The 14,881-nt window shown below is 39.8% G+C and overlaps 1 pseudogene; it reads left to right on the top strand.

Moving 5' to 3' along the window:
• The first annotated feature begins 10,741 nt into the window (after positions 1 to 10,741).
• Positions 10,742 to 12,281, top strand: LOC118852272 (annotated as a pseudogene).
• Positions 12,282 to 14,881: the final 2,600 nt, after the last annotated feature.

Genomic DNA, 14,881 nt, shown 5'->3' on the forward strand with positions numbered 1-14,881 from the left:
TGGAAACAATCTATGCATTCTTTTGACTGGAATTACATGTTGTATGTTCAGAAGTTCTGGGAAGTTCTCTTCTGTTATATCCTTCATTATGGTTTTTTTTTTGTCCTGACATATTATTCTTGGAGACCTATGATCCTTAGGTTGTCTCTACTCATTTTGTCTTTGAGATCCACATGGTGAACATATTTTCTTTTAATGTTCTTATTTTTTGTTTCTCTTCTTCAAGATTGTCCTTTGCTTCTGTGAATTTGCATTCCCAGTCTATTGTTTTCTCTTTTGTTACTTTAGCAAGGATTGCCACAGCAGATTTAACTTTTTCTATTTTGCTTTGTAGGACATAAATTTTGTTTTCATAATTCTCATTTCTCCTTTAAACCACCCAGGAACAGCATGTTGTAGTTCCATGTTCTCCTCAAATTCCACAGAGTCCTTTGTCTCGTCAAGTGTTGAATCATTTTCCTTTGTTTTACAGTATTTACGCACAAATGCCTGAACTCATTTACTTGATCTGGAGTTCATATTTCCTTAGGCCTCTCAGTCATACAACATTGTTTTGGGTCCTTTTCTTATGTAATTATCAAAACCTACTTTAGGCAGCTAGCCCAGTGGATACAGTACTGGTCCTGGAATAAAGAAGACCTGAGTTCAAATCTAGCTGCAGACACATACGAGCAGTGTGGGGCAAGTCACCTAACTTTTCTTTGCCTCAGTTTCCTCATTTATAAAATAGGAATAATGATGAAAACTATTTCCTAAAGTTGTTTTGAGAACAAAATGAGAAAATATTTATTAAGTGCTTTGCAAATCTTAAAGTGCTATATAAATGCTAGCTACTATTATGTTATAGTCATATATATATAAACCTGCTAGACTGTAAGCTTTAAGGTCAGGGATCATTTTTTACTGACTTTTATATCTCCTCCTGTGCCTAGTACTCTACCCTAGACATAGTATATAGTAAATATTTGTTGAATTGAACTGAATCCTGAAATCAGAATTCTAAAGACTACTACAAGAGAAATAAACAGAACTTTAGTTTCTTAATGAAATACAACAGAGATTTCTTAGTGGTTGCAGTCAACTCCCTAAAGACTTGATAAGCAACCATGAACAGGCAAAGAGGGCGCATATTGAAGTGACAATTCAGGAGACAAATAAGCATATAAATTTTAACTTTCCTTTCACTCCAACTGTCACTCAAGAACATTGTTATGCCTATTATCCAACATTAAATAAATGCTGCTATGACTTTCTGACATCAAATTCACATTATAACCACGGTTTAGAGTGACAGCTGAACAGAAATGTTCCAGTCTCTCCTCACAATCTGCATTAGGCATAGTAATTAAAATGACCAAATTATGAAGCTGCCCCAGAGAGCTTACAATTTAAATTGTTGCCTCCACTGGCCTAGGCTATAGACTCAATGGGTGCCACAGTCCTGAGTCATAACTAGCACAGGGTGAATGGAACTCTGCCCAGGGTGGTGAGAGTTGAAAGGGCACACTGTAGTCTTTTGATGGTCGATGTTCCAGTCCTCTACCTGTTCCCTTCTCCCCACCATGTGATGCAACCTCCCCTGGGCCACCTTGCTATGGATCCTTTCACTGCATTGCCCTTTTCCTAAGGCCACATGTCCACCCAAACCTTGTGGGAGTGAAAGGGATATGTTGTGTCCCTCTCCTGCCTCGACTTTACCTAAAGTAGTATTTTCCTTCGAGGCTACTTGTCTCATTCTTCATCCCCTTGCTCTCTACCTAAGCTCAACTAAATTTACTTCAGGCATCATTCCTAGTTATTGCCCTGCCATAAACCATGGCTGAAAATCATAGGATCATAGATTTAAAGCTGGAAAGGACTTCAGAGGCCTTCAAGTCAAACCTCCTCTTTTTTACATGTGAGGAGACAGATGAGGTAAGAGAGGCTAGTTTGCCCAGAGTCACTTAGCTGTTAAGAGTCTAAGGCAAGATGTAAACTTATTGTTTCTGACTCCTAGTCATAACATACTATGTTGCCATGGTGCCTCATTTTGTTAAGAAAGTATTGGTAATTAATTCAAAGACAGAACCACCTCTGTTTTTATTTGCTTTGTTTTTCTTACTTTTATTCTTAAAGAGACTAGAAGAGTCAAGGCTTCAGGCTTTCTCATACAGATGTCCTCTGGAGCCAGAAAACTTCCATAGAAAAGGTTGGTCTAATTAGACTTACAAACTTGGGGGCGGAGCCAAGATGGCGGCTGGAAAGCAGGGACCAGCCTGAGCTCCCTGCCGAGCCCCTCCAAAAACCTATAAAAAATGGCTCTGAACCAATTCTAGAATGGCAGAACCCACAGAACAGCAGAGGGAAGCAGGGCTCCAGCCCAGGACAGCCTGGATGGTCTCTGGGTGAGGTATATCCCGCACGGAGCTGGGAGCTGGGAACAGAGTGGAGCAGAGCCCAGCCTGAGCGACTTGGACCATCCAGACCAGAAGCCGGGCAAAAGGGGCCCTAGCGCCCTGATTCAGTGAACTGCGGCAGTTACGAGACTTCTCAACCCACAAACACCAAAGACTGTGGAGAAGGTTAGTGGGAAAAGCTGCGGGAGTGGAAGGAGTTCACGGTTCCGCTTCCAGCCCCGGGGGCAGCAGAGGTGGGGCAGCTACTGCTGCTGCTGCTTCGGCTCCAGGCCCACCTGGTGGGAGGAATTAAGTGGCGGATCAGAGCAGGGGTGCACAGCCTGCCGAAGATCTGAGCCCAGTTCGGGTTGGGGGTCCTTGGGGAAGGAGCAGTGCTGGTGCGGCAGAGCTGGCACCTCCCCCCCAAACGTGGAACATAGAACTCTCTAGTCTACAAGCAGTCATACCCCACTGAAAAACTCAAAGGTCAAGTGAGTTGGCTGGGATTATGGCCAGGCAGCAAAAACGCACCGAGATTCAGTCTCAGACTCTGCATTCTTTCTTTGCTGACAAAGAAGACCGAAACATACAGACAGAAGAAATTAATAAAGTCAAAGAGCCTACAACAGAAACCTCCAAGAAAAACATGAACTGGTCCCAGGCCATGGAAGAGCTCAAAAAGGATTTGGAAAAGCAAGTTAGAGAAGTAGAGGAAAAATTGGGAAGAGAAATGAGAAGGATGCGAGAAAACCATGAAAAACAAGTCAATGATTTGCTAAAGGAGACCCAAAAAAATACTGAAAAATACACTGAAGAAAACAACACCTTAAAAAACAGATTAACTCAAATGGCAAAAGAGCTCCAAAAAGCCAATGAGGAGAAGAATGCCTTGAAAGGCAGAATTAGCCAAATGGAAAAGGAGGTCCAAAAGACCACTGAAGAAAATACTACTTTAAAAATTAGATTGGAGCAAGTGGAAGCTAGTGACTTTATGAGACTTACAAACTTGGGGACTATGAATTCTACTCCAAATCCTGCCAAGAAGAAAAAATTATTTCACCATGGGAAAGTCAGGTGAATCTCTTTAATTTTCCTATTTCTTTCTGCCAACTTAACGTTACTCACTTTTGGGACCGAGAGGGGATGAGCTCTCCTGTACTCTCTGTGTGTGAGAGCCTAGGGACCCAGCACCAAATTATTAGTATTCTTAGGAAAAACTTTCCCAGTGTCTACTCTTTCTCCTGAGATTAGAGTCTTGGAATCATAGTCTTGAAATTTTAGAGCGGGAAAGGTTCTTAGTAACTATCAAGGGTTATTCCTCTTGGGCTAGTCAGTCAGTCAATTAGTGAACAAACATTTATTAAGCAGTTATTATGTGCCGGGAGCTGAGCTAGTGACAGTAAAATGCTCCCTCCCCTTATTTGTCACTTTTCAACTTACACCCCTGGCTCTTATTTACACAATCTGGAGCCAATCAGAGAGATCTTACAGAATTTATACGATACTGTATATCATGAAAATAGAGGTGCCAAGTCCTAACCACACACATCTCTGAACTAATCCATTTAATTATCCCCTGAATGTATACTTTACCCAATGGGTTCTTAACACACAACACACAATAGGCAGGAAGGCTACATGAATTTGACTGGATAATCCTTTTATAACACAGTGAGCTCATGCTTTATTACCTTCCCTTGGCTTCTCTCCACCCCCAAGCTCCCACAATAATTAGTCAAATGAAATATCAAGTTACAAGACTGCTGCTAGTGAAAAGATAAGAGTAATAACTTAAATCACCTATTTAAATTCCGTCCCTAAACCCTTATTCACTTGCTGCCTCTCCACATTATCTCTTGCGTATAAGCTCATCTCCTTGCTTGTCACAATGTCCCAAAATGATAATATTATAAATAACAATAACATACTGAATGTAGCCGCATATATAAAGGTTTACAAAGTACATCTTCACAATAACCCTGCAAAGAAAGTAGTGCAAGTACCATCATCCCCATCGTACAGATGAGGAATTTGAGGTTTAGAGATAGGGTAGGTGACTCGTCCAAATATCACTAAACTAGCAAAGTGTTAGATCTAGCATTCAAACTCAGGTATCTTTCTCCCAAGTTCAACACTGCTCTACACTAGGTTGTTGTTATCAGACATATAGGAAATAGAGGTTTCAATGAGTTTTTTCAATGTTTTAAACGTTAAAAATATTTTTTAAAAATGTGAAAGAAGATAGATTATTGTTATTGAGTTGTTTCAATCATGTCCAACTCTCTATGACCCCTTTTGGGGTTTTCTTGGCAAAGATATGGAGTGGTTTGCCATCTTCTTCTCCAGCTCATTTTACATATGAGGAAACTGAGGCAAACAGGGTTAAGTGACTTGTCCAGGGTCACACATTTAGTACATGTCTAAAGCTGGATTTGAACTCAGGTCTTCCTGACTCTAGGTCCCATGCTCTATCCACCATGCCAACTAGCTTCCCTAAGATGATAAATAGTCCTTTCAAAATGAGGCTAAATTTCAGCCTTGGCTGTGATACAATTACAGATCAGCTATTTTAAAAAAACAAACACACATCTATGAAAAACAAAACAAAAAAAAAAACCTAATGATCCTAGCACTCTTAGAAAATTAGCTACAAGATTATAGTCCAGAGCTAATGGAGAAAAATAAAAGGATTTGGGATATTTGACAGAACATAGTCACCGTTAAAGATACTGCCGATGGATAAGCAAGAGGGTTGAACGATGGAAAACAAGGCAAATAGGAAATCCTCCCAAGAAGGGCAAACCCAGCAATGTTCTCACTGCAGCCAGGGCTGTTCATGGGCTGAGGAAAGAATGGACCATTGACTGATAACTTACAGAGACTGTGAGAAGGGAATAAAAAAGTCAATTTAGAAAAATCCAATTAAGAGGGGAAGCCACAGTTGTTCATGAATTCCTTTGTTTACTTAACAGGTATTATTAGGAATATCCAGGCAAAGACGACCCCAAGAAGAAACTTCTTACACACAAATGAACAACTGGAGCCCCAAGTTTGAAATTAGTGTGTGCTATAGCCAGCTGGTATAGGCGCTTGAGGCAATTGTTAAAATTTTAACCTCAGAAGTCAGTAAATGCTACAGAACAGGGTCAGATTTATTGTTCTATTTAATTGTCTAGTTTTAAGAAAGTTGTGGAAAAAATATTAATAATGATGATTAAACTTAAAAGTGTGCTGTGGGTACATTGGGGGAGGGGGTGGGAAGGTGAGCCAGTTTGTTAAACAGCAGCCTATCCCTATTTGAAATTCTGTGTTGCCAAGGTCCCCATTGTATCCTCTGCCTGTTCTGTGTGCATGAATGGGAGTCCTTCATGATATCAATTCAATGAGTAGTGTATTCTTCAAACTTAGCCTGGAGTCTAGTCTAGGTTGGTTCAAATAATGCTGATGTTGCCACACGTAGTTTGGTAGATACTTTGCTGTCTCTCTCTCTCTCTCGCTCTCGCTCTCGCTCTCTCTCTCTCTCTCTCGCTCTCTCTCTCTCTCTCTCTCTCTCTCTCTCTCTGTTTCCCTCTCCCTTTCCCTCTCCTGGCAACTTGAACAGGCAGTGTGGTACAGTGGAAAGAGAATGGGCTTACGAATGACTTAACTATTATCAGCAATATAATGATCCAAGACAATCCTGAACGACTTTTGAAGAAAAAAGCTATCCACCTCCAGAGAAAGAACTGATGGATTCTGAATGCATATTGAAGTGTACTTTTCTTTTTACTTTATTATTCTTGAGGTTTTTTGGTCTATATTTTCTTTTGCAACATGGCTAATATGTAAATGTTTTGTAGAATCTATATAAATTGCTTGCCTTCTGGGAGGCAGAGTTTGGAATGCAAAATTTTAAAAGATGAATGCTAAAAATTTTTGTTTACATGTAATTGAGAAAAAAAATACTGAAATTTGATGTAAAATAAATGCAATTCTGTTTATGGGGGAAAAGAGAGAGAGAGAGAGGTCTTGGGAGTCAAAGGACTTGGGCTCAGATCCTAACTTTGATGTTTTCCCCTCATCTGTAAAATGGGGACAAAAATTCATCTACCTCGCAGGGTTCTTGGGAGATCAAATAAGATAATAACGGTAAAGCATTTAGCACAGCTCCTGGCACATATCAGTGCTATATAAATGATTGTTCTATTTACTCTTGTTATTGTTATCTATATGACCTTGGGCCGCACAGGTAATTATCTATTATCCCGTTTGATCATCATAACAACCCTGGGAGGTAGGTGGTATTATTTTCCCCATTTTACAGATGAGGAAACTGAAGCAGACAGAGGTTAAGTGACTTCCCCAAGTCACACAGCCAGTAAGTGTCTGAAGCTGGATTTTAACTCAGGTCCTCCTGAACCAAGGTCCAATGCTCTATTTATGGCAGTTTTTTTGTAGTGGTAAAGAATTGAAAAATAAGGAGAGGGATTGTCCATCAGTTGGGGAATTTCATCAAATCATGGTATAGGAATGTAGTGGAATCCTATTATGATGTAAGAAACAATGAAGGGACAGTTTCAGGAAAAAAAACCCATAGGAAGAAGTGTGAATTGATACAGAGTGAAATGAGAAGAATCGGAACGACTTACACAATACCAACAAAACTGAAAAGCCTGGAAAGACTTAAGAACTCTGATCAATGTAGTGACCTACCACAATTCCAAAGGATTAACAATGAAGCACATTACTCACCTCCTGACAGAGAGGTGAGGGCCTTAAGATGAACAATGAGAAATTCATTTCAGGACATGCCCAGTGTGAAAATTTATTTTGCTTGACTATACCTGTTACAAAGCTCTAATTTTTCTTTCTTCTTTAATGAGGGAAAGGCAGGAGGGAGAGAAGGAAAAATGCATGTTAATTGAAAAAAATAAAATAAAATGAATGAGGGAGATGTACTAGATGGCCTCTTAGATCCCTTTTGGTTTGCAGAGTCACAGAAATGGTGAGTGAAGTCATAGAGTAATCAATTCTCATGCCTTTTCTAATGATAGTATTGAATTAATTAATGCTCCTGAAGCAAGAGTTGGAAGGGAAATGAAGTGAGGTACAGAGTTCCTTATATAGAGTGGGTCATGTGAGATTGCACTCCTTCACTCACCCATCAGGACAGTTCATCCCCAGGTCTAAGTTCCAAAGCTGAAAGTATCAACTCCCCCAAGGTCTCTGAAGGTCTGATCTGAAGGATGCTTTTCTAGGTGAGGTTGGGGATGGGGTGAGGGGCAGCAGCACAATAAATGCTAGGAAAGCTGGAGCAAACTGTAAATTATAAATATATCTATTAGTTTTATAAGAAAATTTGCTCTTTAAGCAATTTCTTGGGGCTCTTAATAGCATACTTAATTACTTCAAGAAGGAAGAAAAATGTATTTGAAGTTTTCTTTCCTAAGAACTTAAAAAAGATTTTCTTCTTGATGTAAGATGACAGTCTAATCCATCTTCCTTGGAATACATTAGTATTGACTTTCTTACTTACATCTTTCACTAATTAACTGAAATTAAAACCAGTTCCTTGGCCATGATTTGCCGCATGGTTGCTCTTAACTACTCCCTTCACCTAATTAATAAAAGTATTTATCTGCCAATGACCAAAAGATGCAGGTGGGTCATAAGATGCCAGTGAGGAAGACAGAATGCAAACTGTTTGCATGGCATAATATAATAACATTAAGGAGGTGGTAGTTTGATACTCTATTGATATGTTGTTATGACCACAAGTCAAGGAACACTAGTCTCCAAAGAATTAAAAATTAGTTTCACTCAGGGGGCAGTGGAGAGGCGAATGGTGGCTGTGAGAAGGCAACATGTAACAAACAAAGAACTATGAGGATAAGATTAAAGGTTATCCCCAAAGAGATATGAGATCAAGAAGGAAGATGGGCTAGTCATAAGTAAGAGTAAATAACAACTGATAGACTGTGTTCTATTGGAATCCTTAAACTATCAGGAGAAATTGAGGAAAGCTCCCAGCATTCCAGGTGGTCCTCCAGTGAGAAACTTATGGAAGCACATGGATAAGATGGGTAAGCACAAGTGGGCTATGATCTGCATCATTAGTGAGACAAGAAATATCAATATTGATGAGACAGCAGGTACAATTATGTATTTGAATAGGCTGACCTAAAATTGGCAAGCTTTTCTCATTCAGGAATGGGAACCACAATTTTATTGCTAACTTCACCAGAATTTGCTTATCTCAAATGTTTCAATGATCTATTATATTAATAAAGGGTCATTTCCCTTTTTTACTTCTAATTTGATTTTTTTTTCTTATTCTATGCTGAACTTAAACTGAGGGCTAAAAAGTGATAAGATGGTGTGGTGGATGGGGCCCTGGACTTGGAGTAAGGAAGATCTGAGTTCAGTGCCTGCCCCAAGCACTTACCAGTTGTGTAACCCTGAGCAAGTCACTTAAACTCTCCCTGTGTGAGTTTCTTTCTCTATAAAAACAAGAGGAATGGATTCAATGGCTTCCAAGGTCCATTCCAGCTCTAAATCTGTATCATCCTATGATGCTAAACTCAGCTGTTGAATGGATCCATAATCTCAATAATTTGGATAATCCCTACTACAGTGCAATTAGTAATCTATAAATGCCTTCTCCTCCTGTACAGCTTTTGTCTATGTCCTCTGGTAAGTCATCTGCAAGGAGTTCACCCTTGGAAGGCCTTCCTCTTTCCCTCAACATTATATGGGTGTCAGGGCAGCATTGAGATTTTTTGTTGGTTATCCCTTGTTCTCACTACATGAATGGCCCACCTGCTATTCCAACTATGTACTACCTTGATGATATAAATATGTGTGTGTACATATATACATATATGTATATGTACATAGACTTTATCTGACTTTGTACAGCCAACTTCAAATGAAACCTAATTTTAAAGATTTTCGGTCTACCGAACTAACAATCATTTTAAATGTATATACTCCATAAATAACTGTTAGTCCAGTAACTCATAAAGTCAAAGATGCACATTAAAAAACAGTCAAACAATAAGCCATCTACATTCATGTTTACTAGGTTCAAACAAAGCCATCCAAAATAGCATAAAATCTCACAGATTTTCCCTAAGTGGAAGAAATACCAAGTCCATTATACAACAATTAAACAGAAATTTGGCATTATTGTGAGCTTTTAAAGTACCTTCATTGATACTACAGATACAAGGGAAGGGGAAACAGCTATATTTGTTAGGCTAAGATGGTGACTATATGAGTGAAGAGAAGAGGATGTAAAGGAGAGATGATGAAAAATAGAAATGACAACAACAAATTATATATTTGGGATTAGTACAAGTGAGGCCTTGAAGATTATATGAGTTTCAAAATTAGGTGAATGAGAGGATGACAGTAGTAGGTTAATTTGGAAGCAGGACAATTTTTCTAGGACACATAATGAGTCTTATTTTTGATCTCTTGAGTTTGAGATGTCTATGGGATGTTCAGTTTGAAATGTCCAATATATAGTTGGTGATGTAAGAATAGAGGTTAAGAGGTGAGGGCTGGATAAATTATAAATTATACACTACTCTCCATTCTGCACTCCACTATCCAGACAAATTGGTCTTTTCTCTGTTCCTCATATACTCTAACTCCCATCTTTGCACTAACCTTTCTTCACACTGGAATGGACTCTCTCACCTCCATCTCACAGAATCCTTCTCTTCCTTTAAGAAGCAGCTCAAGCAAATCTTTCTTCATGAAATCTTTCTTGATGCCCCCAGTTGCCAAATCCTTCCCTTCCAAACCACCTTTATGTGACTACCTTGTATTTATTTTGCATTATACACTTACTGTATATATTTGTGTATGTACATGTTGTCTGCACAGATGGAAGCTCTTTGTAAACATAAACTGTTTCACTCTTTGTGTTTGTACCCCCAGTGCCTAGCACAGTAAATGGTCCATAGCAAGTACTTAATAAATGTCTGCTGATTAACTGATTATGTTACACATAAGTGACATCTTGGAACTGTGCCATCTTGTTGAGGTCCTTACAGAGGGAAGGAGATTTTGGGTGATCAGAGATGGAAATTCTGAGCACTGTACTGAAACCCAAGAATTATTCAGACACATAGAAGTAGGTCTCCAAAATATGTTGGATAGGTCCTCTAAGGGAAACTTATGCTTTACAGCCACTAATTGGCTGGCGGCAGATGCTGCTTAATGGCATGGTCTTGGTGGGTGGCTGACTGAGCTGGAGCAATGGTGCTGGCCTTTGTGGCCAGTGGCCTGGGCATGTAAGTGGCTTCTAAGGCCAGAAAGCAGGAGGCTGGGGGCAGCAGCCATGATGGCAGGGGATTGAGTTCCCTGAGAGCTTCATCATGAATTTCCTAATTAACTCCAGCATCAGGGTCACTTCCTATGGCTTTGGATGGTTGTTCTTTGTGAGAAAGCTGTTCAAAGACTATGAGATGCACCAATATGTTGTACAAGTGATCTTCTCTGTGACTTTTGCCTTTTCCTCTACCATGTTTCAGCCATCACCTTCGAGATCTTGGGAATGCTCAATAGTAGTTCCCGTTATTTTCACTGGAAATTGAATCTCTGTGCAATTCTGCTGATTCTTGTTTTTATGGTGCTTTTTTACATCAGTTATTTTATTGTGAGCAACATTCAACTCCTGCATAGACAATGATGGCTTTTTTCCTGTGGCCTGTGGTTGATCTTTGTGTACTTCTTCTGGAAATGGGAGATCCATTTCCCACACTCGGCCCAAAACATGGGATCTTGTCCACTGAACAATTCATCAGTCAAGTGGTGTGATTGGGGTCACCCTTATGGCCCTGCTCTCTGGATTTGGGGCTGTCAACTGCCCATCCACCATGCCTTACTTTCTCAGGAATGTGACAGATACAGATATTCTAGCCCTGGAATGCTGACTGCTTCAAACCATGGACATAATCATCAGCAAAAAGAAAAAGATAGCCACAGCCTAGAGAAACCTATTCCAAAAAGGAAAGGTGAATGACAAACCATCAGGCTTCTGGGGAATGATTAAGAGTGTTAACACTTCAGTCCCAGGAAGGGAGAATCTTACTCTCATTCAACAGGAAGTGGATGCTTTCAAAGAGCTAAGTAGACAGCTCTTTCTAGAAACAGTTGATCTATATGCTACAAAGGAGAGAACAGAATATTCTAAAACTTTCATGGAAAGATGCCTTAATTCCCTAAGTCAGGCCTGTCCAAAATGCTGGCCGCACGAGGCCCACAGTGAGATTTATGCGGCCCACCTATAAGCATAGAAATTTACATAAACGCTTTAGTAAATGAAGCCAAACTACCACAGAGCTCTCACTAAAATGGCAAATCAAAATATATTGTCTATTGTTTCGATAAAAACCTAAGGTTGGACAGCCCTGCTCTAAGTTACTTTTTCTCTATTTACTGTACTTGGAAAATTTTAATGGCAACAATCAACATTGTGTTTGATCGAGTTGGAAAGACCGATACTGTCACAAGAGGCATTGAGATCCCAGTGAATTATCTGGGAATCCAATCTGATATGAAAATCTGGTCCCAGCACATTTCCTTTATCACTGTTGTGATAATAATTGTCACAGCTATCAGAGGATTACTGATCACTCTTACCAAGCTCTTTTATACCTTTCCAGCAGCAAGTCCTCCAGCATTATTGTCCTGCTTTTAGCACAGATCACAGGCTTGTATTTTGTCTCTTCAGCGCTTCTCATCTTAATGAGTATGCCCCTTGAGGACTGTCCCATCATCATAGTCCTTGAAGAACCGCAGTTTAACTTGTAGCACTGCAGGTTTGAAGTGATCTTCCTGGTCAGTGCTCTTCCCAGCGCCCTCTTCTTCTACTAAGTACACAAGCAAGCTCCTAAAAAACATGTGACGCCATGACCAGAGAAGACTCAAGCCTGTCTCAAACCGTGGAAAGCCCAAGAAGCAATCAGAATGTCAGAGAGGAAGGAAACTGAAGGGGTTGGGATTTTTAGATAACAAAAATGCCTGCCTCCAGCATTTCTAGACCTCTTTCCATAAGGAAACTGGTTATTTGTGTTATCAAGATTGGTAGAAGAGAGGACAAACAGATCCAACCTCCGGGCCACAGAACATTTTCTGTGTGCAATATGATGCCCATTTCAGAAAAATCAAAGGGAGTCAAGATCAAAGGAAAAGACACACTGGAAAACCAAGGCAGAAGGGATTGCATTATCAGTATTCTTGGGTGATTTTTCATTTGTTTAAATTCTGATTTCATCAAGAACAAGAAAGGGAAACTATAAGTCATTAAAATCAAAGTTTTTGTGGTACACTGGTTTCAATTTACTTCTCATGTCCTACTTAGCAACATTTTGCCCACCTAAGACCACAGGCCTTGGGAGCATAAACTGTGCTCACTGAAGCTGGAGGCCAAAATTGACAAGTGGAGCAAAAACCCCCTACATTTAAAATGTAACAACAAAGGGAGAGACAGGGAGGGAGAGAGAGAAAGAGAGAGAGAGAGAGAGAGAGAGAGAGAGAGAAATTTATGATTGTAAATAAATGAGAATTCCACAAGATGAGAAGGTATGGCTAGGTTGTAATTTGCATTGTTAATGGAAGTACCTATATCAAGGAGATCATTGATCTTTGGAAGTACTAAAAATGATAATGATAATAATAAGGCAAGCTAGCATTTACATAGTGCTTTAAAGTTTGCAAAGCACTTTACAAATATTCCCATACTGGATCCTTACAATAACTCTGAGAGGTAGATACTATCATAATCCCTATTTTACAGATGAGGTAACTGAGGCAGACAGCAATTGAATCACTTGCCCAGGGTCACACAGTCTGAGGCCAGATTTGAACTCAGGTTTTTCTGATTCCAAGTCCACCAGTCCTGATTCCCAGCGCACCACCTAGCTGCCTCTAAGAGTTTAATTGACTTGCCCAGAGTCACACAGGTCGTAAGTGCCTGAAACAGTATTAGAACTCAGGCATTCTAGACTTAAGTCCAGCACTTTAGCTACTATACCACCCAGCTCATGCCATCCATTTTTACTTACTTAAAGGATCTAAGATTTTACCTGGATCACTTCCCCTTTTATTGATGCAGGTCACAGCCACTTTGCACCTTAGTAAATGGTTGAATGAGTTACTGAGCCTCCCCCTGTTCCCAAAAAAATCACCACTTGGTGGCTGAACCCCTGATGAGAAGCTTCTTCTAACTTAACTAGGTTGGTCCTTGGTAAACAGATGCACAGTCTGTTCCTGGGCCTTCTGTGCTTGACAAACTAGCATAGCTTCCGCTCCATAGACATGGCCTTCAAGAGCCCATGGCTCTCTCTGCATCGCAATGATGACCACAGGGCAGGTATTTAGTGGAGGAGTACATTCATTATTGCTACACACTAAATTTGTTTTCCAAATGTGTAAAAACAGTTTGGCAGACTTCACTTGTGTAGGCTAAATATTTCTCTCGTTTATATGATTCATTTTCGCAGCAATTCCATTTATCACAGTGTGAAAGTAAACTCCTGCTCTGCATACCTGAATTATCACTAAGTCCAGTGGCGTCTGTTAATGAGGTTTTACTGCACAGTACCATTCAAACCATTAGAGCATATCCCAGGTAGCTCGTAACTGTATTTTTCTCATTATGCAATCAAGCAAATTCACGGGGACGCAGTGCCCTTGTCTGTCTTACCACATTTGTTTGCTTACTTGGTGACTTATAAAAGGCAATACATTGTACAGGCTCTCTGAGGCATTATGGAAAATTACTAAGGTCCTACAAAGTAATTCTTGTTATGCTATAACAAGAACTCACATGAAACTCAAGCTAATGCAGGCCGAAGATTAGGGTCTCATCTGCGTAGTATCAAAATATCATCAACTCATATAGGATAAGATCAAGGATAATGTGGCACAGAAGAAAGGGAATTGACATGACATCAGGAAAGAATTATGTTCGTAACCCAGCACCAACATTTGCTAAATATGTGGCCTTGGGCATGTTGATTAAGCTCTGCGAGCTTCAGGTTCCTTATCTATAAAATGGGGAGAATAGTATTTAAAATACTTGCCTCATATGGTCGTTGTGAACAAAGTACTAAATAAATATTAGTTATTAGACACTTCTCTGGGGCAGTGTGTTATTGTAGGAAAAGCTCAGGATTTGATGCCAGAGAACATGAGGTCCAATTCTAGCTCTTTTTTTATTTAATTTTAGTTTTCAACATTGATTTCCACAAGATTTTAGGTTACAAATTTTCTCCCCATTTCTACCCTCCCCCCACCCCAAGATGCCGTATATTCTGATTGTTCCATTCCCCAGTTAGCCCTCCCTTCTGTCACCTCTCTACGCACCTCCATCCCCTTTCCCCTTACTTTCTTGTAGGGCAAGATAGATTTCTATAGCCCCTTGCCTGTATATCTTATTTCCCTGTTGCATGCAAAAACAACTCTTTTTTTGAGCATTTGCTTTTAAAACTTTGAGTTCCAAATTTTCTCCC

The sequence above is a fragment of the Trichosurus vulpecula genome, chromosome 5 (genome assembly GCF_011100635.1).
Source record: "Trichosurus vulpecula isolate mTriVul1 chromosome 5, mTriVul1.pri, whole genome shotgun sequence".
NCBI lineage: Eukaryota > Metazoa > Chordata > Mammalia > Diprotodontia > Phalangeridae > Trichosurus > Trichosurus vulpecula.